The sequence below is a fragment of the Eutrigla gurnardus genome (assembly GCF_963514095.1).
Source record: "Eutrigla gurnardus genome assembly, chromosome: 9".
Classification (NCBI taxonomy): Eukaryota; Metazoa; Chordata; class Actinopteri; order Perciformes; family Triglidae; genus Eutrigla; species Eutrigla gurnardus.
In genome coordinates, this window is record NC_139923.1 from 25,243,780 (window position 1) to 25,269,848 (window position 26,069).

General features: G+C 45.1%; 1 protein-coding gene across 1 annotated transcript in view; it reads left to right on the forward strand.

The window, feature by feature from the left end:
• The window catches only part of tmtc2b (transmembrane O-mannosyltransferase targeting cadherins 2b), an 81,297-nt gene that overhangs the window by 1,014 nt on the left and 54,214 nt on the right, over nt 1-26,069 (forward strand). The gene's annotated exons all lie outside the window — the stretch shown is intronic.

The following is a 26,069-nucleotide window of genomic DNA, read 5'->3' on the forward strand; positions in this document are numbered from 1 at the left end:
ATTCCAGCTCATATTTATAGGTTTTTTTAAAAACATTTTTTAAGGAGCAACACCTGCTCTTCATGTGCAGCTCATCCTCTTCTGCACTTTGTGCAGCAGGTGCAGCTTTATTTTAAAAGCACGCCCAGAGGATGCAGCTTAGCGGCAGAAACACTGCGTTAACACCATCAACCGGTGGAGTGTTTCCTTTCTAACTTTATAGAGCGCTTCCTGCACTAACATCCACCCCAAAGGGCCTTTTTAATGCTTTCTCTTGGTAGAGCCGCCGCACAGTTTGATACTTGCAGGTCGATTCGGGGCGAGAAGGATGGTCGTCCTGTGTCCATAAACCTGTCAGGGAGTGGCGGCGCTGTGCAGAGAGGTGAGAGGCTACCGCCGCCGCCGCTGCAGCAGAGTCAGCTGCTGTGCGGCTGCTGGAGCGCCTCGGGCCTCCAAGTTTCTAATGCGAGACAGAGAACCCTGATTATTCAGCGAAAGAGATGTTAACATAATGTTATTTATTACCACCGGAGCTTCGCTCCAAGTTGTTGCAACCTCCCTCGGAATCAGAAAGATGACGTATTCCGTCTCCTGACATGTTTTGCATCGAGGGGTTATCTGTTTTTTAACACCATGTGTTTGGTTCAGGCTCGCAATTAACAGCCGTCTCCCGTCCCCCGCGGGGAGAGAGGGAGGTAGGGAGGGAGGGGGAAGTCAGCTCTGGACTCACAGGCTGATCCAACTGGCTAATGCTGTACTCGTGTAGAGAAAAGGCTGACTGCACGCCCGCCGCTACCCATCATTCCTGCAGCTCGAAGGCAGATTAATTTTAACTGTCATTTATGGATCATTCAAAAAATTGCAGAATGTTGAGGCTGGAAGAATAACGATCGATAGCTGTTCCCTATAAGCAGGCGGATAGTTGCTCCCGGCATGTGAAGCCACCGGTGCATCGACTGCAGTCGGCGAGTGATTAAAAAGTTGAGATCCAACTTTGCAGGCGTGTGTTTGGGTGCGTGGAAAAACCACTGAGGGCTACGGAGGCATTAAAGACGCGTGAGGATTTGTAATTGATCGGCTGGTAGTCTGGTTTGGTGCTGGAATAGTAATAGTAATGACTTTCCTCTCTGTGTTCTTATCGTGGTGGAGGGAATGTTTGGTGAAAAACAGTCCATGGCGCTGTGTGTTCTCCTTATCGCTGACTTCACCGGTTACACATTAATTTGAGTAAACTGCATGCGTTCCATACTTGGTAACCAAGGCAACCAGGAGGTCAAAGGGGGGAGGAACAACAGTTTAGTTGATGTGTTACAAGAAATATCCTGCAGGCTGTTGATTTTTTTTGTTTGCGCCGCCCCCTCCCTTGATAATCGAGACTCGCCCGGGGAGCTTTTTTTTCCTGGACACGCTCACCATTAACACATACACGGCTTCGACACCTGCGGCGGAAAAAATGTGGAATCATACGTCACGTAGCTCATATCTCTGCTGTCTCTAATCTGCAGTTAGGGCTGAGTGGAGGAATGGGAGAGCCCAGATAAATGTCAGAGGAGGAAATACTGGAGCAATAACCGTGTGACTTGCCGTGAGCCAATCAGGAAAGAAAAAAACCCTGGTGGAGGCACCGTCATTTATTCTCATGAGCTTGATTTATTCTTTAGGTGGCGAAAATTTATGTCACAGTCGTTTAAAAAGTTCCTGAGTGAAAACGGCTTCTGTGCTTCGGGTTAAACGAGGTCAACGTACCGGTAGTGATGTTAAAAATGCAGCCATTAACAGTTGAGGACATTGAGGTGTATTTCAGCCCACACACACAAACACGCACACACACACGCCGGCTTCATGGATTATGGTTCCCCGTCAGGAGCTTGACGGATGTGATGAACTGCACCCACCTCGTTTTATTTTGACGCCGTGAAGTTTTTTTTTTACTCCACACGGATGCGTGCAGGTTCGGGAAGGTCACGCTGAAGGACGCGGCCTCCCTGGGCATGGTGCGGTGATTTATAACTGCTCAGACAGTCGGTGGAGGCGAGCCGCCCCGCTGTGCTCCGTGCCCCTGAAAAGCTTTATTTAGAGAAGTGGGGAACGGGAGGGAGGGGGAAAAAATCGGCTGCGTCACGCTGATGCGGTGTGATGTGAGCTGGGAGTCGATGACGGCGAGGAAGCCACACAACGCTTTGGGCAGTGAATCATATTGCTTTAATGACCATACCAACGGGGTTAGGGGGCATGAGGGAGTCTTTATATATTTATTTATTGGTGGTGCTTGTTTTTATTGTTTTCCATCGTGCATCATAGGCAGTTTCCTAAGAAAAGTACTCGACCTCCGGTCTGATGATGATGAAGTCTTTGTTTGGACTCATGTGGTTCTGCCAGACCTACCTGGCTTGACCCGGACTGTCTGCCGCCCGTCTTTGCCTGTGGCTGCCTCGACCTTGGCACTTGGCGCTGGTGCACTGATCTGGAACCCGACTCCCGTAGCCGATGCTGTAGGAAAAGGCTGGCTGCGGTAACGTCGAGGGCCCAAGGGCGGCAACCCCGCAGTTTGAGTATCTCAGCTTTTTTTCCCCCCTTCCAGGCTCTCTCTCCCCGTCTGCTCCCTGTAATTACCGTCCAGCCGGCAGAGAGGGACTCACGACATGGTGTGGTAGACGTAGCTGCTCCACTCTCTCTCCCTCTCAAAGCCTTTTAGTCCTCCAGCTCCCATCTTCCAGCGACTGCCTCCAGATGGTCCCGTTTGGTAAGCAGTTCAGGGTTTTTCTCCCGTCTGCAGTTGGAAGGGGAAGGTTTGAAGTGGATTCAAATGGAAGATGCTGCGTTTGGATGGAGACATCAAAGTGGCGAGTGGCACAGACGCTGCGTAACGGAGTCAGTGAAGAGGGCGTCGTGTCAAAAAAACTATCCATGGTTTTTTTTTCAAAATGGCTATAATCGATTTCATATATCCATCACCACTTTGGTGCGGTTTTAAGGGCCACAACAAAGACCCCTAAAAACAAACGTGCACTACTTTTGAGCGACTTTCTCGTTAACTCGGACTCGCATTTAGCAGTTAAAGACTCACAATTTCCTTCAAGAGTTGGTGGAGAACAAAACGGCCCCCAAAAAAATTACTGCTCCAAACGCACTTTAAAAAATATAATATTGTAAGAAGTGTGTTCTTGGTTTGTGTCTGCTACACTATCGAGTGGCCAACAAAATCAGTTATTGCTGCTTTAAATTAAATTTCGAATTAGGTGGATGAGGAAAATGACTGGCTATGTTCAATGTAAAATGGATATGTTGTCAAGGGGAGGAACCTGTGCTGTTCCTGCATTACCTCCCTTCAAATCACCAGGGAGTTCCATCTGTTGGCAGGAGAGGAAGTCGATATCCGTGAGGCATCCTGTCCAATCTTTTTGGTCCTGCACTTTCGCCAATAGATTTCTCTCAGACGAGGGAAAGACAGTGTTTGTGATTTTTCAACCAACGTTTACAGGTTATACACAATTCCTGTCCGCCAACACGAGACCGTTCACACCCGAGGCACTGTTAACTGTCGTGTGTCAACAACCTCGTAAAGTCAAAAGGTCGTTTTTCTCACAAGATGATTAAATGCTGCAGAAACAATAACTGATCTCCCACCGTAATCCTCTCAAGAATATGCCGCCGCCTTTGCTTTAGCTACATCAGGCCGGAAAGATCAGCTCAGCGTCTAACCACAGATAGATTGGATCTCCCATTTTCCTAAGCTCTCATTTTCCAACGGTTAGCCGATGAGGCCCGAAATTGTTATTTTCGCCCTCGCCACAATTGCAAGATAAGCTAGCCTGGCAAAAATTCATTTGTTTCTAAAAATACCATTAATGAGGGGTTTTGATATGTTTGCGAGTCGCTTCCCTTACCCACAAAACCCTACAGAGTTACTTGAAGCGTCAGAGTCTTGGGTAGAGTGAGTTCATATTTAGGTCAATAGGAAGCAGCTGACTGGATACGATGCTCCCTTTTTCTCCCCGACTGTCATCAGACCTAGAATAAGACTTCATTATACTGTATCTTAGTTATTGAATTTCACCCCTTAACATTCATCAAAACGTTGGCCTTTTTGTACAGCATTCCCCGAGGTGAAGAAAAAATCCCAAATACCTGCATAGCTGGAAAATGTGCAATAGCGATTAAATTTGAGAAAGTGTTTTATTGGTGCACTTCCTTCCATGTAAAAAAAAAAAAAAGAAAAAACGTGTGGAAATGCACGCGTTGCGGCAGAAGACTGAAATCCTCTTGCTTATACTTCCTGTTCCCCCTACCTTTCCATTCGTTGTTGCCACAGGTTTTCTCAGTGACTGTGAAAACAGTTAAATTAGCTCCTCAGACTGCTAGCGTGGCCCAGGGCGGGAACGCGGCTTCCACTGTGGGAAAGGTGCGTTGGCCGGCGTGACCCCGCCAGGCTTTTGGCGAACTTTCTTCTTCCAGCAGCTCTCTCACTGCTTTTGCAATTTAAAGGCTCGACATTCTTTTTTTCCCCCACAAGGAACTGAGTAAATATGTTGGTTTGCGATGCGTGCAATATTTTGTATCACTTTTTATATAATTCAGCTTTGGGCCATGTTAGCATATCAATATTTGCCATGCAGAAAATGCCAGTTATATTTAAATAAATAAGAAAAAAGGAGGGCAAAAGCCTTATTTGGATCTTAGGAATGGATCACAGATACGTAGGCACAATACTGTCCAGAGGACGGGAAAACCACACACAGCAAGTACCAATTCATTGTGCATGTTAACGGATAAGACGTTAAGCAAGTCCGCCTATAGTTAATTACGTTAATTACCAGTTATTTTGTTAATTCATGATGATGTTTGGACCCTGGAGATACTTGATACTCCTGGGTCTGAAATACCTGTGTGGTCTGCTGTGGAGGTGATCAAACAGTGTGGAGCTACCTTTGATTACCGGAGCAAACCGCTGTCTGCCGTTGATGAAACTGAACGTGCGTGGCAAGGCGTCAGTGATTGCCGGCTTCGGCTGATTGTCCTTTGTGATACCCTATGGCACGGGTCACTGTTTTCACCGTGGGATTAAAAGATGCTCGGGATTGGACACCATGGCCATCGTTTCTTGAAAGCCCTTGCTGTGCTTGGCGTGCTCTAGCCCCGCTAAGGCAAGCTGCTTCAAAGCTGCATTAATCAGGCTCTAATGCTTTATAATCACCCGACGGGTATGCAGTGGGATGAGAAATGTAAGCATATGTAGATGCCGGGCTAGCTGCCTGGTGGTGGATTGAGGCATTATAGAGATTGTCTTCGCTGTTAACCTTCGTCCTGTTTGGTATTTTCAGTGCTCCTTGGCTGGCTATTTAATTAAAAGCCCACAGATTATCTCTCCTAATACATCATGTGGTCATAGCAGCAGGCACACTTTACAGTATACTACAGACAGACAGACAGACAGACAGACAGACACGGTAATAATCGCCTTAAATGGGAATGATGTTTAATACCGGGGCCTCGAATCATCCTATAACAAAATCCCTCACATGGTCAGTATTGCATGGCAGACGTTCAACACAGCTACTCAATAATGTGAGAAAGGCACTAAAGCTGCCAAGGAACACACCAAGTCAAAATGATGGATCAAATGTGCCGTTTGACCCGCAGAATGAGATTAGTGGGATTTAAAATCAAATAACACGATGCGTCTGGCGCGTCTCTCTCTTTGTAAAACGGTGCTTTGAACACGGCGATGCGTTCGACGATACCTACGTGTTGCACTCCCGTCATCGCGATGTGAGTTCTCACATTGATTTGACTCTGCCAGGTTAAATTCTTAATGGGTCTAGACAAGGGTTTGGATTTCCAGGGCTAATGCTGGCTGATGGCCCTTAAGCCGTGGCCACTCTCAGGCTCTTGGCCCTCTTCATATTAATGGGATTAACAGGACTGTGGATGAGAGGGGGCACGACGTGTAAGCAGAGAACCCCAAGCCATTAGAAACAAAAACTCCCCTGTCCCCCCGTATCCAGCGGGGATGCTATAGTTTGCCCTTTTCACTGAGGGAGAGGAGAAGGCTACCCCTCTTCACGGGGCCTCTCTCCATCTCGTTGGCCTTATTCTCTTGACGAGGAGCACTGGCTCGTTTGGATTAAGGTTATGACACAAGTTGGCCGGTTTTCGGGGGCAATGCCTTTGTCCGTTGTGAGAAGAAGGGGCTGTGTGGTCCCTCTGTTCTCCCTGGACGCAATGAAGGAGCCCATTTGTCCCCCAAATAGAGGGGAATTAAGCCCTGGTTGTGTTGGTCTGTTGTTTATGGAGGACAAAGGAGCAAGACCTCAGTGTTCGCTGTTTGGACGGAGCAGCAAATTGCTGCAGCTTTTTTGCGATCCAAACCTGTCAGAATCGGGTGAACTCACGACGGGCGTACGTGCTCTGGTTCGAGGTTCTCAAGTGGGCGAGACGGAGGGCAGAGGAGGTGAGCTATGAGGAGCCTCTTTGTGTCGGGAACATGCCAGCGCAACTTGTTAGCTTTGGGTGGCACGGATGGAAAGATGAGGCGATACTCGGTGCACTTCGGGGGAAAATGGTTTTGCCGGTTGCCAAGCTGGAAAACAGCCATCGGCTCTTGGTTGCCAAAGCTGCCAGAACGGTTGCCATATTTAATTTATGATTGGAGTAATTATATTGTTTTTTTAATTACAAGCCAGCTTTAAGTCATGAAAAAGCAAAATCAAGAACATATTTTACATAAACCAAATGGACTTGTTGCTGTGGAGGGTTTGGTGTTTCTGAGAATAAGCTGACTTCATATGCTTTGGTGCGGTGGTGTACTGCTGTAGATATTTCCCTCAACGTAACCACTCTGTTTTTGTGCCAAAAGCCTTGAACCATATTGTTGTCACATCATAAAATATATTGATTTTTCAACAGTGATTTGTGATGTCACCCTGGGGCAAAAAAACATGTACGTGTTGCTCTAAAGGGTAGTTTCACGCAATATATTTTCAACTTTAATTTATAGGACATATTGGGATTTCTTTTGAAACACAGTGGCCACCATCCAAATTAAATGGCTTACCGTGGTCCAAATTTCAGGACTCCTGTAGCTACCTGGCAAATGCCAGTTGGAAGAAAAAAAAAGACTCAGTGAAAACAAGGTATTGTGCAAAACCTTCTTTTCGTTTGACAACATCATCGGTCAGGAATTTTTCTCTCTTTCTTCTCAGGTTCAGGTTCATTCCTTAAAGGACACAAGTGTTGGACTTATTATTGCGGTTAAAGCGGTTCTCAAGTATGATTGCAGTATCCGGTGTTTCCTAAGTGTGGTTTAAGTGAGTCACATGCAGCACAGGAGGGCCTGTGGTCTGGACAGTTTAGCCGCTGTGGGCGACCTGTCACTTTTCACACTGGGACACGAGAAGACACATGCTTCCTTGTTGCTTTTATTCAGTTGCTGCTTGTTCTCTCAAGTTCTGGAGTTAATGCATCTGCAGGGAGGGAACTTTATTGTATGGACTAGAAGGGGGGGAACAAGGGAGGGACTCTTAGGTGTGTTGCAGTACACTTTTGTAAGGAAGAAAACTGAAGGCTGACAACTTGTGGCCTCCGACCGCCCCAGCTGTAGGAGTCGCCTCCTCCCTCCCTCTCTCTCCTCCCTCGCTTCCTACCTCTGACCAGACCACAGCGACAGAGGAAGCACATCTTTTCACAAGCTGCCTCTAATTGATGCTGCTGAGGGCCCTGGGAACCAAGTGTGTGGTTCCAATGCTCCTGTGAAATGCGTGCAAAGCTACAAGAGCCACGCAGCGTGCCACCCCTCTGGGACACCGCAGGTTATTTACAAACCAGACGACCAGCCTGGCCCAGGTCCTTGTATATTTTCATTTAAGTTAGAAACACCGCACTTGGATGTGACCCTTGCCAAGTCTTTCATCAAAAAAAACTACAGTAAGAGAGGGCAAGAGTTGAATCGGATCCAGAGCTGTAATCTCAGCCTTAGGGGGCTTTTTCGCTAAATGCTCCTGTGGGTTATGAAAGAATGCGACCAGTTATAGATGTAGGTTAAGTTCCTACTGTTGGCACTGGTTTCAGGCTACTGTTTCTCCCTCATACTGTTGCTTTTCCTTCGCCAGCTCCACCTGTAGAGCCGTTTAAATCTTTCTATGTTAAGTGAGGGCCGCATAGGTTTTGTTGTTGGATGCATGTACGTGGCGTTGCCACATCCAATCAGAAGCGGTGTAAATTGACTTGGTTTTAATGCAGCCTGTCATGGCTCGGTGAGACAGACGAGTCTGACATCCCTCCAGATGGAGAACAGCTTGTGTTGTATTGTGTTTCACCGACTGATCCAACTCTCTCTTTCCCTCTCTCTCTCTCTCTGTCATCATGACTAAAATCACACCGGGTGACAAATTGATGGAATCACGTTGGTTTACAGGGTTGATTTCACCGGTTTATTTTGGCTGAGCGCTGACCCTCGGTATCTGCGGCCGCGGCGTTTCCCCCTCATCTTTAACCTTTTTTTTTCGCATGTGTGACTTTTCTCCCCCTCGGGCTATTTTGCCAAGTGAGGGCTTCCTCTTCGGCGGGAGGTGGATACACGCAATTGGGCTCCGAGTTTATTTTTGAAAGCAAGGAGGAGGAAGTTTGGGTCGAGAGAAAGTGTTTTTCCTTTACCAGCCCCCAAAGGTCTGAGGATCTGGAAGAGAGGTGCTGTCAGATGCTCTGACAGAATAATGAGACTTCTTAAAAGGCGCTCTCAAGGAAAATAAATTTATAATCTGAGAGCGATTGAGGTTATGCGAAAAAAGAAAAAGAGCACAGCTGGAAAGAAAGCATGAGTGATGGAAGGTCTGATCCCTGATTGTTTAAGTGTGACTGCGAAGGCCTCGTGGCTGATCTGTTTCAGTCTGCGGCGAGCACGTGTTGTCCCGACTGTGAACTCCGGCTGCTTTCGAGTCTTACAACATTTACCCGATGAGATGTTAAGAGGGCTCAAAACCACACCGGATCCCCCAAGTGGCTCTTCCAAAATGGGGTCCGGCCTGCACTGTAGAGTAGACACATTTCTCGCCACCACATGGTAGAAACATCAGTGGCTGTTTTAATTAGGAAGCAGTTTAAGAGAAATCCATCTACGGGCCGAGCCGGCTCTATGTGCTTTGTTTTCATTTGCGTGAGTGACTGCCGGGGTCCCCGAATCTAGATCCGAACCTTCAGACACACCGGACTCACGACTGTTCAAACAAACTGTCAGTCAAACCATCTTTTTCTGCCAAAACAGTGCTGACCTTGTTGAGTCTTTTAGCCTCATTCTCTGGCTTAATGTCATGTTTTGTAGTAGGGAAAAAAAAGGAACCATTATCTCGGAATAAGACAAATTATGCTAAGACAAAAACTTCTGGAGGCGAGTTGATCGCCGTGTGGGAAGAGGCAAAATTATCTTACCCTGCCGGCACACTTTGATCGCTTTGTGTAGAGAAAAAAATGACATTTTCAGCACTAAACACGAGATTAAATGACTCGCTCTCCCTGCCCCCGCTTCTCATTTAGCACCGCTCCTTCTGCAACGTTTGCTAATGCAGTGCGCCCATCGCTCCACTTGATTGATGGAGCTGATGAGTCATGACGGCTGACGTAGCGCAGGCAGGCCTCGGGGTACCTGCCATGTGGGCTCGTCGGCTCCCTGGAGACTCCGTTGCCTGGGAGACAATGGACCTGTGATTATGTCACCTCCCTAAAAAGGCCCGGCCCGTTGCTCATATCCCCGTTTCTCCTCGGCTGCTAGCACCTTACCACCGGCAGCTCATTCAGGAGTTATTGATTTTCGGTGATGGAACAATCCGCCATAGTTTCCCGGTGAGCACGCAGATGGCCGGCCCTTATTAGGAGGAAAAGGATTTCATTAATTTCTCCCTGCAGCTGTTTCAGAGCCCCGTACATGAATTCAATAAAGCATAAATCCATAAAGGAAAATGTATGACTTCTGTCTATTGCCTGCAGTGTCACAGCAGTATACATTTGCATGTAAAATATGTCCTCTGTTAGGGGTTTTAGTATGGAGACGTGTTAATGCGAGGGAGTGAAATGCATCGCATGTGGCCAACGAGTACGGTTCAGATTTATGCCTGAGATTATGGCGCGTCTCACTCTACCGTTGGAGCCGTTTGGCTGTAAATCACACGGGGGAATGATGGATACCGGTTGTCACAATGAGCAGATGAGTTGGCAGGACGCGCGCCGCCGTGTTTGCCTGCTCAATGGGCTTTTAATTTGCGGTAACATCTTGACATCAGCAGACGAGGCCTTTGGAAATCAGAAAAGTTTGACTTCTGTGGATCAGTATTAAGGATGTGTTTCTAAGATGTACCTGTTTGCTCTGCCGTGCAGACGAAATGACAGACGGGCTTCAGAGGATAGGAAGAAATGGCGCTAAGGGAACTTTTCATGCAAAGTACAGAGAATATATGCAAAGGAAATGTGTTTGCATCTGGGAGAAAGCTCTTTTGGCGCAAGGCATTAGTCCGGGAAATGATTCCTTTGTCTGTCGTGCCAGTATTGTTAGACCCTTCTGTAGATTTCAAGACAATTTCTGATTGCGTCTAAGGCTGCTTCATTTAGTTTTTAATTGTAACTACTTATTAAACGCACAAAATTAGTCAGTCTGGCTACAGTTACACGTCTGTTTTCTTTCTAGCGTAATTGGCTGTGACAAAAAACACAACACAAAGTTCACCCCGTGCAATTACCCGTTTCCCAAACCTGCTCATCACAATGAGAAATATTTGAAATGTAATCAAGAATATTTTTATGTAGAAATGGTTTAAATTAGGTGCCGCAAAGCACTTCCTCAATTCCTTTCCAACGAGTATCGAAAGGACACATTTGTAGCTTTGCCATAATCACATAATCATCATTATGATGATCTCATGGCGTTCGAGAACTCTGGTTTCCTTCAAGACACCAACTTGCATAATATCCAGTATCTGATATAAAATATTTCTTATTTTATTTTTTTAGCATTTTCCGACATTACCACTTTGCCTCTATTGAAATATATTTAATTGGTTTTATACGTGCATCACAGTTCCAGTGTATTCCACAATAATCAGAACCAGGTTCTTACCTGAGGTTCTGCAGGTTCCTTCGTCTGAACCTCACAGATAATACTGTTATTGGCAAAGGAACCTAAAACAATTTAACAGATGGATGGTACGCCATGTTTTTTTCTCTCTCATCCAAACAGCTGCTTCCTCCAAATAGATTTAGGACCTATTAATTAAGGGTTCTCCTAAAAGCTTTGATTATTTGCAGATTTGTGTGATTTAGGAGGCTTTCTGTGTTACTGTCCATGGACTCCCAAGGGTGAGTCAGCTGCTGCAGCTGGAGACGCCCTACAGCCTAAACCAGATTAAGAGTTAAAACCTTTTAGTCGCCAGTCGAGAGGATGTTAATCTTCTCTTCATTGTTCAACATCGTGGTTTGCTACATGATTCATGAATTAACGGAAAGCTGTCCGAAGATGAAAAAGCCGGACCTTGAAGGCGAGCTGCACTTGATCTTGATCAGAGGATTCATAAAAAAAAAAAAAGATTGATTAGCGAGATCAAAGTGCAGTGAACATCCTGATATCATCAGCAAATCAACATCTCGTCCCAAAACCCAGCTGGAGATAAAAAAAAAACAACCTCTCCCCTACGAGTGCATGCACAATGTTTTCACCTCAACACTTTAACACTTTCTGACAGCTCTAAACCTTGAAGCCGAGGTCACTTACATATTCATAAACCCCCGCGCCGTTGACCTGATGTCTACCTGGATGTTCAGCTCTGATGATTCTCACATGTCTGCAGCTAACGGTCGGCGGTCGCCGCCTTGTTGAGGACCAGAAATACGGGACCAGCTGCTCTCTACATACGAATACGTCGAGGTACACGCGTGCGATAATGAATCTGGGAGTTGTTAGTCTCGGCACATTAAGGAAACACCTAACAAGATTGTGATGTAAAATAAAGCGGAGCAGCTAAGAGTGCTATGATGCTGTGATGTAAGTTTAGCTGCTTGTGGTGCAACCGTTGGTCTGCGAGTCTGTCTTCCTGCCAGCTTTGTGCAGTAGCCAGCATTAGTTTTACTGCAACGCTCACCTCACATTTGATATGTTGAGCTGCCTCCCTCATTTTTTAATGGTATACAATCTTTTCTAATGCCCTCATTAGCGAATACTTAGGAGGTCAAGCGCACTTTATTAGTAGGAAAATGAAATATGAAATCACACTTCTGTTTACGGCAAATGATGCAGGATAATGAGGCGGCCCCGACAACACAAAAACATCTTATATAAATCATTCATAACTGGCCCCAGTATGGACAAACATCCTGGCAGATCCCCAGTCAGTCAACCAAATGCCAGAAGTAAACACAGTTCCAGTATTTGTCTGCTTGGATTGACAGCGCATACTTGCGTTATTTTCAGCAGCCTCGGATTTAGGTTATTAGCTCAGTCGCTGATGTGTTTATGGATGTTGGGGCCTGTGTTTATTTGAGCAGGATTTAAGGCTGTTTATTTGGGACCGGCTTCTGCAGTATACAGTAGGCCCAGTCAGATAATTGTGAGATTTATGAGCTGAATAATAAGCTCAGTGTTCAGCAGAGTTTACCTCCGAGAGTTTTCAGTGCGGCTGAAACATCTGCTACCTTTACGGAGAACCATGAAATGAATATGCCTCTGTTTGAATGAAGAAATACCTGCTCATTTTCTCTGAATGCTCTCTGATTGTGAGGAGCTGCGAGTACGACAAATCATTATCCTGCTGCTCTTCTTACCCAGCTTTCTCTTTAAAAACACTGAACCAAAATATGTGCAATATCATGCATTATTGAAAAGTAAAATTGTCCAATTTTTCTTCATGGGGCATTTTAGGCTTCCAAGTTAATGTCTTTAATGGGACGTTTTGAAGCCATTGTAGCTATAAATATGATCATCATTTCATTCTTTAGTGTTTATAGTCACATCCTGTCTCTTGAGGTGTAGTAGTTTAAGATATAAGGCACTCCTTTTCTAGAACTGCCCATACTGTATTACTGAAAATGTAAATCAAGAAAAAAGATATAGTCACAAATATATATCCTTTAATAGAAAAAAAACATACATAGAAGACATAAATAAGCAGTGCACTTGTTCAGTGCACAGTAGCTCAAATAACAACACACACAGAGGGAGAGCGACCACTACATCTATGGTAAATAATAGAACATTTATTAGTAAGGTGATAATACACTGAAGAAAACGTGCTTCTTAATAAATTACATTTTTGCCAAAAAATCCCCCTAAATGACATACTTAAATGTTCTGAATATCGTATAGAGAACCCCCCAAAGAGATCATTTGAACTGTAATAAGTAATTTGTCAGCTATCACTGATGGAGCTTCGCGCTTTGCCCCAAAACCAAAGGGGGTGGCGACGGCCTCTAATAGAGCTAACCAGCAAGAGACTGGTAATTGATTTGTTAAAGCCCCCCTACTGGTTTGCTGAAATGAGATGACAAGTACAGTCCTGAGGCGTAGCTGAATGCAGGGAGGGATGAGAGGGAATAAAAGAAAAAACCAGGTCCACGACCCACGGAAAGATCAATACTACATGATGAGGCTGTGGAAGTGGTGCCGCAGCTCTTTGTTCTCGTTCGGGCCTTAGCTATAAACCAACCGTTTTGCCACACTACACTTGTGATGTTATTAGAAAAAACATATCACAGTGACACAGGCCATTTGTTTTTACTGGCCATATGTTTGACCATGTGGTTTTCCGTACTGTGGGCAGAGAATAATTCTTTTCAACTGCCTATCATTGAGAGACATATCAAGGACATAAATCGGTGTGTGGATCCTGAACACAGGCTTTTGGCATACTATGACATGGAGGACCACTACAAAGGAGTGGACACATCACTCACTTACTCTGCCTAGTTCAAATACCACATTAGAAGATGCTGCAGAGATTAATAACCACCACTCTGCTCTATTGGAAAAAGATGAGCTCAGTTCTTTGGGATGTGGGCTTGATTGCAGCCTACAGTACCTGCATGATCTGTGGGGGAATATGGTTTCCATTAATTCCACGAAATACGCTTCGCTCGGGGCAAGGCCTTAAATAATTTGTTGATACAACATGAATAATACAATCGAAGGACACGACTGCGGCCTGTTTGAGCTTTTCTTTTTCATCCTTGGATCTGACTTTGAAACCATCTGCAGTGCTTCTTCCATCTGTTTGTATGTTTGGTACAGAATTCATGCAGTACAGTTACTTGGCACGGCGTGGAACTTAGCTTTTCCCTTGCCAAAAGAGGGGATAGGTCAATTGCACGTACACTTTTCAAGTCATAAAAATCCCTATACATGTATTTTTCTTTGGTGGTTTTAGAGAGAATTCCTCGCCCTCAGGAAAGGCGGCTGAAGGGTTGGAGGAATAATAGCTCACTTTGCACCTCATAAAAACCTGCGAGTACACCTCGAGTGCTGCTGCCTGAAGGCCTCTTACTGAAGGTCCCTTGCTCGGAGCCTTCAGAGTGCTCCCTAGGGTTGTAGAAGTGATGAGGAGGGCAGGGCAGAGGATGATGTCTGCCTTCGCATCACTAACGTGTGTTTAGTCCTCTTCCCTGCCTCCCTCACTGTAAACCACCTTACACAAGAATGACAGGATATGAATCCCTTCATTTTAAGGGACTTACTTTTTGCTGAGTCAAGCAGCCTTTCCCTGCTTCTTGTCCGGTCACGGCTTCCAGTCAACACTCCAAAGTGCTAAAGTGTGTATTTACTTGCTGCCGGGTGCAGGAGTCGGGCCTAAACCCTTGGCTACTGAGCCGATCTAAATGTGTGGCGTTTTTTAACCCGGTTTGCGTGACATGAATGTTTAATATCTGCTCAGCTCCAGGAATGCGCTCCGGTGCACTGGCGGGGGTCTCCATCGCACCGAGTGATTTCATTATTCTGCAGCGGCCCACAACACTCTCCACTCTTAACGATCGGAGACTGAAGTATGAGGGGATGAACTGAGAGATGAGGCGCTTTTGTTCGGTCCTCACTCTCAACAGATATGTTAACTGCCGTATTGGCTGGAGCTGTGGGGTCGGAGTCATTTGTTAGACTGGTGGAAATAGTTGTCAGAGGACAATAGTCGTATCGATTATCTGAGCTCTGGTGAACAAAACCGGGAAATGAATCCTCTCCAGTTTGGCTCTTTGTTGGGAAACACAAAAGACCAGAATTAGCTCAGATAGATGAGCAGTGGCTTGGTGTCATTGTTGTGAAGGAGCTCGCATTCATTGTTGAAATGATTCGTCAACTCATTGATTGAAAGAAATTGTTCAAAGCAATTTTGCTAATGAATTAAAAGTAACAACGCCCACAGGGACAATGCTACCAATCATATAATGTTATTTACCAATCTCATCTTCTTTGCAGTCTAGACTTGCATGCTAGCATTCGCTGACTAGCACTTAGCACAAAGTACTGCGAAGGCTGATGGGGAAAGTTTTGCTTGCTCAATGGCACAATCCTCTTTGACTACCTGCAGTAAATGTCATGGCAATCCATCAAGTAGTTGTTAAGGTATGTCACACTGAACACAAATGGCAACATTCGGTGCCGCTTGAGATAAAGTCTGGGGATCTGAGAAATCTCTCGGATCATTCAGCCCCTGGGGACCACGCACATCTTTCCAAAAATGTCATAGCAATCCATTAATCTGTTACGTTTCAGTTAAAGTGGCCGACGGCCAAGAAACATCACCATCCACCGGGCCAAACTGCTTAGTGTGGCTAAAACAGTGGGCTAATAAAAGATCGTCATATTATTAAGATGATATTTTATTGCCCTGCAGCCGAGCTGTAAGTCAAGCTCTAAGAGGGAGATGGACCAGAGTATGCAATACGTAGCCAAAAAACGTTTGACCCAACTGTAATTCAGGATTGTATATGGCTCACTAGGTAGGAGGCTGGAATGAATCCTTCCTCCCACTCTTAATTCACTGACTTCTTGTAGGTCAAACGGGGCCGGTAAATCTCTCCTCTGGGGAGGCCGTCCTCCTCTCCACTCTGTTATCAGGGATACGACATGCTAGCAGGTTCGTATATTTAAAGCCGAGCTGAAACGGCATTTCCAGAGCGTCTAGCTTCTGTACCCGGTCGCAACATTGGGAGGATTTGCTTTGATTGTTCAAAATATTTACTCAAGAACTTCTCTAGCTTCTCTGTGAAGACTGATGGATGGATGTCATGATGTTATTGGTTGGCACTGATGTAAGCAAGCGTATGTTTGTTTTACAGGGAGAAGATTTTTGATATAAAAATACCCAGAATTATATATTTTTTTTGTTAAATAATTGCACAATAGGACCATGGATGTGATTAAAAGGCCTAACAAGACATTTTTCATGTTGCTGCTTCGTTCACATCTGCATACAGCTGCATCGTACATGATCCATCTCTGTCTCTCTCTCGCCTCCACCCATCCACGCGCCCCTCTTTCCATCGTTAAGCATGCAGCTTGCTCATAATTAAGCAGACATCAGTGAATTAAGGGCTCGCTGGTGCCGATTTGTTCTGATGGTATACTGGAGATGACGGTACCCCTCCCCCCCCCCCGCAGATATGCAAACACAACCCACGTACCAGCCATCCCTGCAGCCTTCTGGGACCGATAGACGGGATTCGCTGGATTTAGTGAGACTGTGCCACAAATAGCCCGTAGAGACATCATAAGCAGGTGTTCACACATTTATCACATTTATTTAAGGTGGTATGCTATCGCAAGAAGGAAAACACTGTGTTTACCAGTAGGTTATTGTTTCATTCTTTGTTGGTATTTTTCACCATTATATCATCAGTGTTTTGTGGAAATGTACTTTTTTTCTGCACTTTATTTTTTCCAATTCCTTCTTAACAGGAGGCTTACATCTCTATATTTTGTATTGTTCTGTATTTAGCTCTACCGCTCAATAATACCATGCAAATCAATTGCTTTGATGCTTTTTAGCCGTGCTAGCCTCATGTGGATGGATGTCAGACCGGTCCACCGCTTTGGTCCAGACTGAAATACCTCAACAACCATCCGATGGGTCGCTCTGACATTCAGCTTCCATCTGTTCATACTTTAGTTTAAAAAAAGAAAACTTTCCAAAAAATACGTCCAAAGCCCAAGGCTACAATATAAAATTGAGAATAGACGCAAATTGTCTTAGACACATTTGAGGATCTGGAAAAAGAAAATATTACTATAATTAATAATTTGTCGACTCATAATTTTCTAAAGCACTAAAAGGCTTTTCATGTCCATTATGTTGCTACTCTGGACGACCATAAGCTACTAGATCAGATAATTCTGGGGGGGAGGGGGGTTTATTCACTCCCCCAGTAGTCTTGAATATTTCATCGTTACTAATCTGCCTCAGTGAGTCAGAGGATTGCAAACCGACGCCAGTGTAACTCATCGCCGGCTCACTGTTTTGGACATTACCACAGAACTAGCAACAGGATGAACTCACCTTCTGTCAACATGTTTTTTCTCTCTTTTTTTTTGGAGATTATGGCTTCCTCGCTCCCTTCATGAGGAAATTGGGTTGACACAGAGAATTTCTTTCCATTTAAGCAGCCTTAATACTTAATGCTGTTTTGTCTGCCCCTGGGGCCTGCTGAGTGCGCTTTTGCACTTTCCTGGGCTGGCACAGATTCTCATTACCTCTGGAAAAACTTCCCGTGTTCATGTAAAACAGCGTAACCTGATCCCCGGGACCAGAAATAGGGTTTGTGGGGCGGACTGAATATCCACCACGAGCTGGTGGAGGCGCCGCCGGCTCCCAAGATGAGTCAAGCACATAGAAAGCGGCTCGGCGGACGATGTAAAGAAAGAGCGCTTGCTTGTTTAACACCTATAAATACCCGGAGGGGAGGTTAACATTATCTGTTCGCTCCAGTGAGAGGAATTAGGGGTAATCACAGGAGACAAAAGGGACTGGTGCTATCTCAGCTATTTTTATATGGCTTTGACCTCTTTTCTTAAACTGTGTCGCCTGTAATTGGGGTTAAATTGTGCGGGGTGAGGTGTGATTTATGGAGGTAAACAGCTGAAATCTTTAGAAGAATCCGCTCACTATAGTGCTGGAAACCAGCGAACGCTACATCAGAAAATGAGTATGCAAAAAAAAAAATGTTTACAAGACATCATCTGTTTTGTGCTGAAGGACGTTGTTTCGTACTCCCCGGCGAGATAATCTGTTTCCACCAGCAACTTTCCGCACCAGAGCCACCCGAAGAGAAAATCAAATCCCACCCTGCTGGATAATGGGTCTATGAGTCCTTGAGGACCTGGCGATCGTGATTGCCCCCGCGTTCAAATGCAGCAGTGTTTGTTTGGGCATATTGGAGGCCGTGTGTGTGTGTGTGTGTGCAAGCTCGTGCGAGGAAACGCTGGTGTGTGCCTTCTTTTTTTTTTTTATGAGCTCGTCTGAGTGATTTCCCAGCGAGAGTGTGTTTTACAGCCGGATTCCTCCAGGATGAGTCGGACTGTTTGATAGAATGGCCCCATGGCTGCCTCCCAGCATCCAGCCTAATGAGCATGGAGTCTAACAGGTGGTCCGTCAAGAGAACTGGGAACAAGAGGAATTATGTTGTTTGTTATGTAAGTTTGCCTTTTTATACCCGTAGTGCTACCTTTTTACTTTTCTCCTCTATCCCAGAGAGGAAATTGAATTCCAAACACTATTCTTGGATCAGCGATTGGCAGTCTTAAGATGTTCTGCGGTCTGCGGTGTAAATGATCCAACAATTTCCCCAAAACCTGGAGGCTGGTCGCAGTTTATTGACCGATTTTAAGGTTGATGACGTTTCATACGGTGTCTGAAAAAGTTGCTTTGTTTCACGATCTTGAACTTATAAAAACAGGAGTGCAATTTATACAGCTGGAACCAAAGTAGCTGTAAAAGACGTTAATTGTTTCCAGTTGCACTTCCAGGTTATGTAATGTACACAATATGGGTTTATTATATATTCGGTGAAAATCATTTGGATTAAATTAAGCAGAAGTGGCTTGAATTCATCATTCAGAAACCCTGTGGTCTATAAGTTAAACGTGGACATTATTGGAAGCCATCAAATGCTTTTTTTGATTTGTATTTTCATGCATTTTTACTTCAAATAGCAAATCTGCTACAACCAGACCAGGCTCCCTTGCACTATACTTTTCATAATAAAAGTATATATTTTTAAATACCTGAGGTTATGATGCCATTTTATTTGCTGGAAGCTCGGGCAGGTCTTGCTTTACTCCCAGCAGTAGTTGCTGCTCCGTCCATGAGTCACGATGAATCACTTTGAGTCTTGGCAGATTTACTGAATCGTCTGCATAATGTGGAAGTACAGCGAGGTCCTTATCTCACTCATCACAAGTAGGAATTGGGTTTAGTTGGGTTAATTACTTAAATCGTACTTTTATCTAATCATAATAAGATCTGCATTTATTCTAATAACTCAGCCAGAAAATAATAAATGCTGTAGAAAGGAAAAAAAATAACCATTGATATGACTTTGTATGCTGCTTACAACATCGTGATGTCTCTGTTTTAATGAATGTGGATTTGTAGCTGTTGTAGCTCTGCCGGATGACCAATATACAGTATGTCGGAAACAAAGCAGTATTGTTTAACACAGCCAGCGATGCCTTTTGTTTTAGCGTGAGCTCCTAATACGATGTGTTAGAATGCATGGGGTCGGGGGTGGGGTACGCCCCCCCTCCCTTCTTTCTTGCATTGCTGCTGCAGCTGACTTTTAATGGAATCTGATTTAAAAGCTTGTGAATAATTCCTGTGGGGGCTATGGTTTGTAGGTCAATGTGCCATTATGGTTTGTTCCTGGTCTGTCTGAGGGAAGATGTTCGTGTGTGTGTGTGTGTCTGATTGTGTGTTTGTGGGGGAGGGGGGAGCGAGGCACGTAGGCTTCGTCTGGTCGAAGCATCCTAGCTTCTCCCACCATGTAGGTGGACACAGCGTGAACCCATCCACCCCCTCAGGCTTCACCCACAAATCCCTTCCTCTGGGCAACAAAGGGATTAGGGGAGAAATACACAAATCTATCTCGGCAAATTTACTTATGCAAAGGGTAGCCCTGATATCAGCCAGTAAAATGTCATTTATTGTGTGTGCTTTTATCAAGCAAAGCGGCACTTTTTCTATTTTATGCTTTTTGTGCAGAGCAAAGAAAAAAATCTGGTGCATTTCCAATGTGAGAACCTTTGTTTTCTTTATCTGGGATACTTGAGAAGGAACACTGGGCTTGTAAGGGGCCACCTGCAATAACAAATTACTCCCCCGTGTGTAGGAAACATCTAAAAGCAGCACTCTGGATGGATGATCTTTTTTTTTTTTTTTTTTTTCTGTCTTGATTTATTAATATTCTGCATATGGCTGAGAGTTGTTCCTGAAATATAGCCGGAGGTGTTGCGAGATGAAAAATACGCCTTTTGTGAAGGCCTTCCCAGACAGTTACATTCAGTAGCACATACCAGAAATGACAGTTTGTTGCTCAGACAAATGCTTGGAGAGCAACTTTCACCTCCGAATGGTATTTCTGGCCCGACTCGACTCAAAACACCTCGGATCCCGTCTTTGGGTTTATATCTGGACGTCGTGCCGTTATCTGCCGACGAGGTGGGAGCGGATTGACGCTGAGTGGAGAAGACTGAACTTATCAACCTTGTCTTTCTGGTGGAAGGATTTCACCATCGCTGGCTCTGTTGCACTTGTTTGAATGTTGCTGTTCTGATGGTGTGATACGGCTAATTCAAACAGTCCGCGGAGAAATAAGCCAAAGGGATTTTTTTCTTCAGTAAAGGTTCGTGGCTGGAAACAGATAGAGTAAAAAGCTTCTTGGCAGTGATCACCGCGGTGTTCCCTCCTCCTCCTCCTCCTCCTTCCCAAGACGTTTGGAAATTAGCTTACATGTTTGCACATACTGTAAAATGATTGTTTCCCTTCCACATTCAGCCACGGCGATGAAAGATTGTGTGTGATGTTCTTGTTTGGTGATATTTATCTTTAAAAATGGAGCTTTGATTCTGCACCGCAGGAAGAACATGTGGGTAGTCTTTGTGTTGCACAGCACCGCTGGACTGGGTTGGACTCATTTCCAGACCAGATCCCAGATGCTGGGAGCTGGGTGGTCACACCCAAAAGCGATGTTGCACAATGCCCCGTTCGCCGCCTCTCGTTTGTTAACTATTGTCTCTTTTTTTCCCCCCTTGGTTCTGGGAAAATCAGCCCCACACATCAGACGCGTTTAACAAGTTGACCACACAGTTTAACAGACAAAGCCACTAAACTGTCATAGTGATATTTCCTTTCCAGATGTTCTAATGATGGTCTCATCAGCTCTCACCACCTCTGTTTTCACAGTGTGTTCACAACGCGAGCCAGATGGGTCATTCCCCTTCTGTGGGTGGAGCCGGTCCGACCGCATGGATGTGGGGACGTACTGGGTTTAACAAACCGACTGATTATAACTCATCCCCGCTTCTCCGAAACCTATTGATGACGAGACTCTCAGACTAGTCCTCATGGAAGTTTCCCTGAGATACTGTTAGATACTTAAGTGTAGGCTTGTCCTTGTCCATGAGACAAGACTTAAAGAATCTATAGCCTTGAAGCATTAAGACCACAACCAATGAAAAAGTCTGCTGTTCCTCAAATATACCCCGCCTTTCCCAATGTCATTTGTAGATAGAAAAAATTGTATATTATTACATTTATTAGCATTGTTTTATTACATTTCCAAATATAAAATTGTACGATTTTATCGGTAGACCCGACCGACATTGCATATTTTGATTCCACTACCAATAATTGAATTGTTGAATGATAAACATAACGATAAACGAATGGTTTTGTTTTGTAAAAGTTACCAAAAGAGACATTTTACAGTTTGTCAGTTTGCTCTATGGTGTTCACAGTTTGTAATGTAACACAGTTTCTATATGACATCAAACCTAGTTTGGCATTTCTTTGCACTGCTATTCCTTGCGACTTGTGGTATTGGCCGACACAAACAGCGATACTGATATATCGGCTGATACCCCGGATTTATTGCTTGAATTCGGAAGTATTTCTTGAAAATAAACCAAAAAAACACTTCCACACCATTTCCCACGTGGCCGTTAAACGTATTGGCCATTTCTGTTAAATTGTTACAAGGAGAGCGTGCTGATCTATTGGCTGTTAATGACTGATGTCCTTGAAAAGGTTCGGATGACGTGGCTTTCTCTCAGGCTGCAGGCTTCTTGCCCAAAGCTTGGGTTTCGCTGCTCTCACAGCTCTTTATAAGAAATGAATGGCCCCCTGGTGACTTGTCGATCTTGTTACTCACAGCGTGAATGCACGGTTAGACTGACTTCTTCATTTTGCGCTTAAATGCTACCATGAGAGCAGACTGTGTTTAAAAAAAAAAGAAAAAAAAAGATGCTGCTTTTACATCTGCGTAACATTAACTATCATATTACACAACAGAGACTAGCCGCTCTGTCCGGGAGCAAAAAGCACATTCCCTGTTGGGAGTTTATCCGACCTTATCTGAGCTGATTTCCAACAGGGCCACTCCCGAGCATCCATCACAGACTGTAACAAGCTGCTGAGTGCTGCTTGAAGCATGCGTGTTTATGTGCCATACGTGCTCAGCGCTGACAGATACGTAGTGACAGTAGTGAGATATGGCCCGCTGGACATCCAGGATGGGGATCGTCGTGTCTGATGAGCCCCCCCTGCTCATCTGCTGTCAGCGGCGGAGCTATGAACCCTCTTGTGTAAGAGACCTGGTCACTGAGGATGGGAGGGAGGGAATGACGCAAGTGTCCTGGTGTTCTTCCTTCCATCCTCCCCTGATCCCTGATCTTGGCACTCAGGAGGTCACTGACCCTGATTCCTTAAGGAAAGGTTTCCTGGGAAGAGTCGCTCCTTGCTCCCTTTTTGGCGGTTGACCTGGAAACCGGTGCAGGGAGCAGCCGACGCAGATGGCGCCGTTTTGTAGAGGCTTCGGACGAGGCGCTGAAGGGCCTGAACTGCCTCTTTTGTTGTTTTTTTTTTTTTTTGGTGAAGGCCGCGACTCCTTCTGTTTCCTGCTTCTGACGTCTGCTCCGTTCCGATCGGATGAAGACAAATGAATAAATGGAAGGATGAGTCGAAGCTTTATTCTCATGTTGTGACAAGTGTGCTTCTACTCGAGTGCGCGAGGCTGGAACTATTGGAGTGTTTGTTAAATGACTCTGAGTGGCGGTTGTGTCGGGCGTCATTATACACAGATAAGCACCAACAGTAGACGAGATCCGCCGACAGCATTTTCGGTCTGTAACTTGTTTACCGATTCAACATTGCCGCGTTTACTCGGGCGAGCCTCTTTTGTTTGCAACGTCAATAAACGAGTCGACTCTCGCTGCGCTCCTCAGGAAGCCACCGCCGCACCCAATCCCCATTTGTGTCCTTTCTCGCGCTCCGTCCTCTTGTCTGTTTTCCTCCAGCACCTGTCAGCTCCATTGTCCTTCCCCTGAAGAGGAGCAAACCAGGCATGCTCCTGCGACCTTTTTTTTTTCAATGGCTGCCTCCCAAACGAGGCGGGTGCCTTTGTTCCTGGAGCTTTTCTTACCAGTTTTTTCTGGGGGGCAATCAGCGAGGGAGCATCCGTCTTCCCATTGAGGGAGGCGTGGCGTTCGCCCGCTTGCCGGTTTGCGATAATGGACCACACATGTTTCGTGCTCCGGCAGCTCACCAAGACCCCGGGGCCTTGGTGCGTGGGCACAGGACCCCGGCGCTGGCCTCCTCTCCTTGCAACCGGCCCATAGAGCGCTCTTCTCCTCAGCCTTTTGTCAGGGCCCTTTTCACTCCTGCTGTGGGCCCTTTTGTCCTACTATCTGGGGGCCCGGTGCCTCAGCGTCCACTCCCTCAGCTTTTGTTCACTCCACCTACAATATGCCACCAACAAGTATTCCAGAAATGCAATGAATGCCGGCCTTTCTGTCAACTTGAATGTGCCTAAGCAAAGAGGGAGAACGCGGGCTTTTGATTTCATTGGTTTCGCTGACGATTTGGGCAGTTTATGGAGCTGATGGACAAATTCATTGGGATACTAAACTAAAAAAATCCTTAATGTTTGAGACAACGAAATAACATTCTTGCTTTAAGAAGTTAATGACTTAACATTTTTCCCAAGTGAGAGATTGTTGTTTGCTCGGGGCCATTTCTAAAAATTTGCTCTAAATTAAGAGCAAGTGTTGGTGGCGAATCGAAACCTCATGTGTGCCTTTAAATAGCAGATGACTCAGCAATACAGAGCAGACCTCAGTCCCAGGAGTCCCTAGTGGTTGGGTAACCTCCATCGCAGACCACATGAAACCCCCGAAAGGGCTTTTTTTGATCAGACCTGTAGACATATTTATCATAGTTGACCAAATTAAAGGGCTAAAAAACAGGCGTCAGAAGTCTGGATACTACACTAAAAAACGTAATATATGTCCCTCTGTCTCCACGTTCACTAACATGTCTGACTTTGCATCCATAAATCTTTATATCCGAGGCTTATTAAGTTTCCTTTTTATCTGCCGAGTGGAGTTTTTTTGATGTTTGACACACATGTCAGCGAGGTTTCATTTTCTTATTCCTTACTGGAGGGCCTCGCTAATTTAGAAAACTTCTGTCAAGGCCCGCAGCGATGGTACCACCCTGACACTTTATTATTACCACGAGGCCTGTGGGGACGGTAATGATGTAGATTTAATGAAATCCCCATCCTACTTTAGACTAGGATTTCACTGTTAGCATTTTAAACTATAAAAGGGATGTCATTTTATGCACCTCATCCAAATGGTTCGGCTCTGGTTTAACCATACGGATGGCGTCGGTCTGTTTGCACTGCCTGCACAAACCTGCAGGACCGAAGTTCAGTTGTTAACGCGGATCCACTCGAGTCCTAATAAGTCCCCCGCACCATGTGGTTCTTTGTTGTTTTGGTGCTAACCAGGAATAAAGTTTGGGGAAACATCAAAGGGAAACTACCTCTTGGGCAGCCTTGAATTTTATTATTTTATGATTTCTCTTCCTCACTCATTCAGGGCATCATCCTGGATGTAGTATTTGAGTTTTTGTTTTTTTCTTTCCATTCGAAAGTAAGTTATTCGACGTATTGGTGGGTTTTAAAAACTTTCCATCTGCAGAGCTGGCTCAGATTCCTAATATCTATCTGACCTGCGTAAAATTTTCGACCATCTTTACTGAGCGTCGTTTTATTGCCACTAACTCTCCGTAACATCAGATGTCAGCCGTGCCAAACTTTTACAGCCCCTCATCAAAAAATATACGAGCTTCAAAACCTCCGAGGCCAGCGCGCTGCCCGTACTTTCACATTTCCAGTAAGATTTTCTTTTTTTTTAAACGATGTTGTGCCCCTCCGCAGTGGTTTGAAAATGTCAGCTTCTGCTTGGTATTTCATCATCACCTGGGAGTGTCTCTCAATTTCAGGGAAACGTATTGAAATGGAGCCTCTCTCCCCGTGGAGTCGCGTGGCCTTGATCGCTTCCGCCAGCCGGTTAGGGACAAGAAAACAAGCAGCTGTCTGTTTAACCATCAGTTCTGCCCTCAGAACAGAGAAACTATTGATACCTGCTCTCAGACAAGGAGGCTAAACCAAACACATCGATCGGTGCCCGCTTCATCCAATTGATCCCGCAGTAATTCAAAGCTAATGATGCAACCTCATTGACATACACTGTCTGTCATATTTTTTATTTAATTTCTTGTTTTTTATACATCGTACAGTGTGTCATACAAATGGTTTTGGAAAATCCAATAGTGCTGACTGTTGCAGCGTTTGTTCTGTAAGTTTGTATTCAGCTCGACAATGGGAAGCGAAGGAAATTACGTCTGAATGTTATTGACTCTGAGACAAAGAGTTGCTGGGGGGGAAGTCTTTGTGGCGGGGACGACAGTACAACAGAGAGAAGACATGAAAACACAGGAGGAAACGTTATTTTTGCTTTCGGGGCATAAAGACTTATTATTAGAGGCACGTACGCTGAATTTGTAACGGTC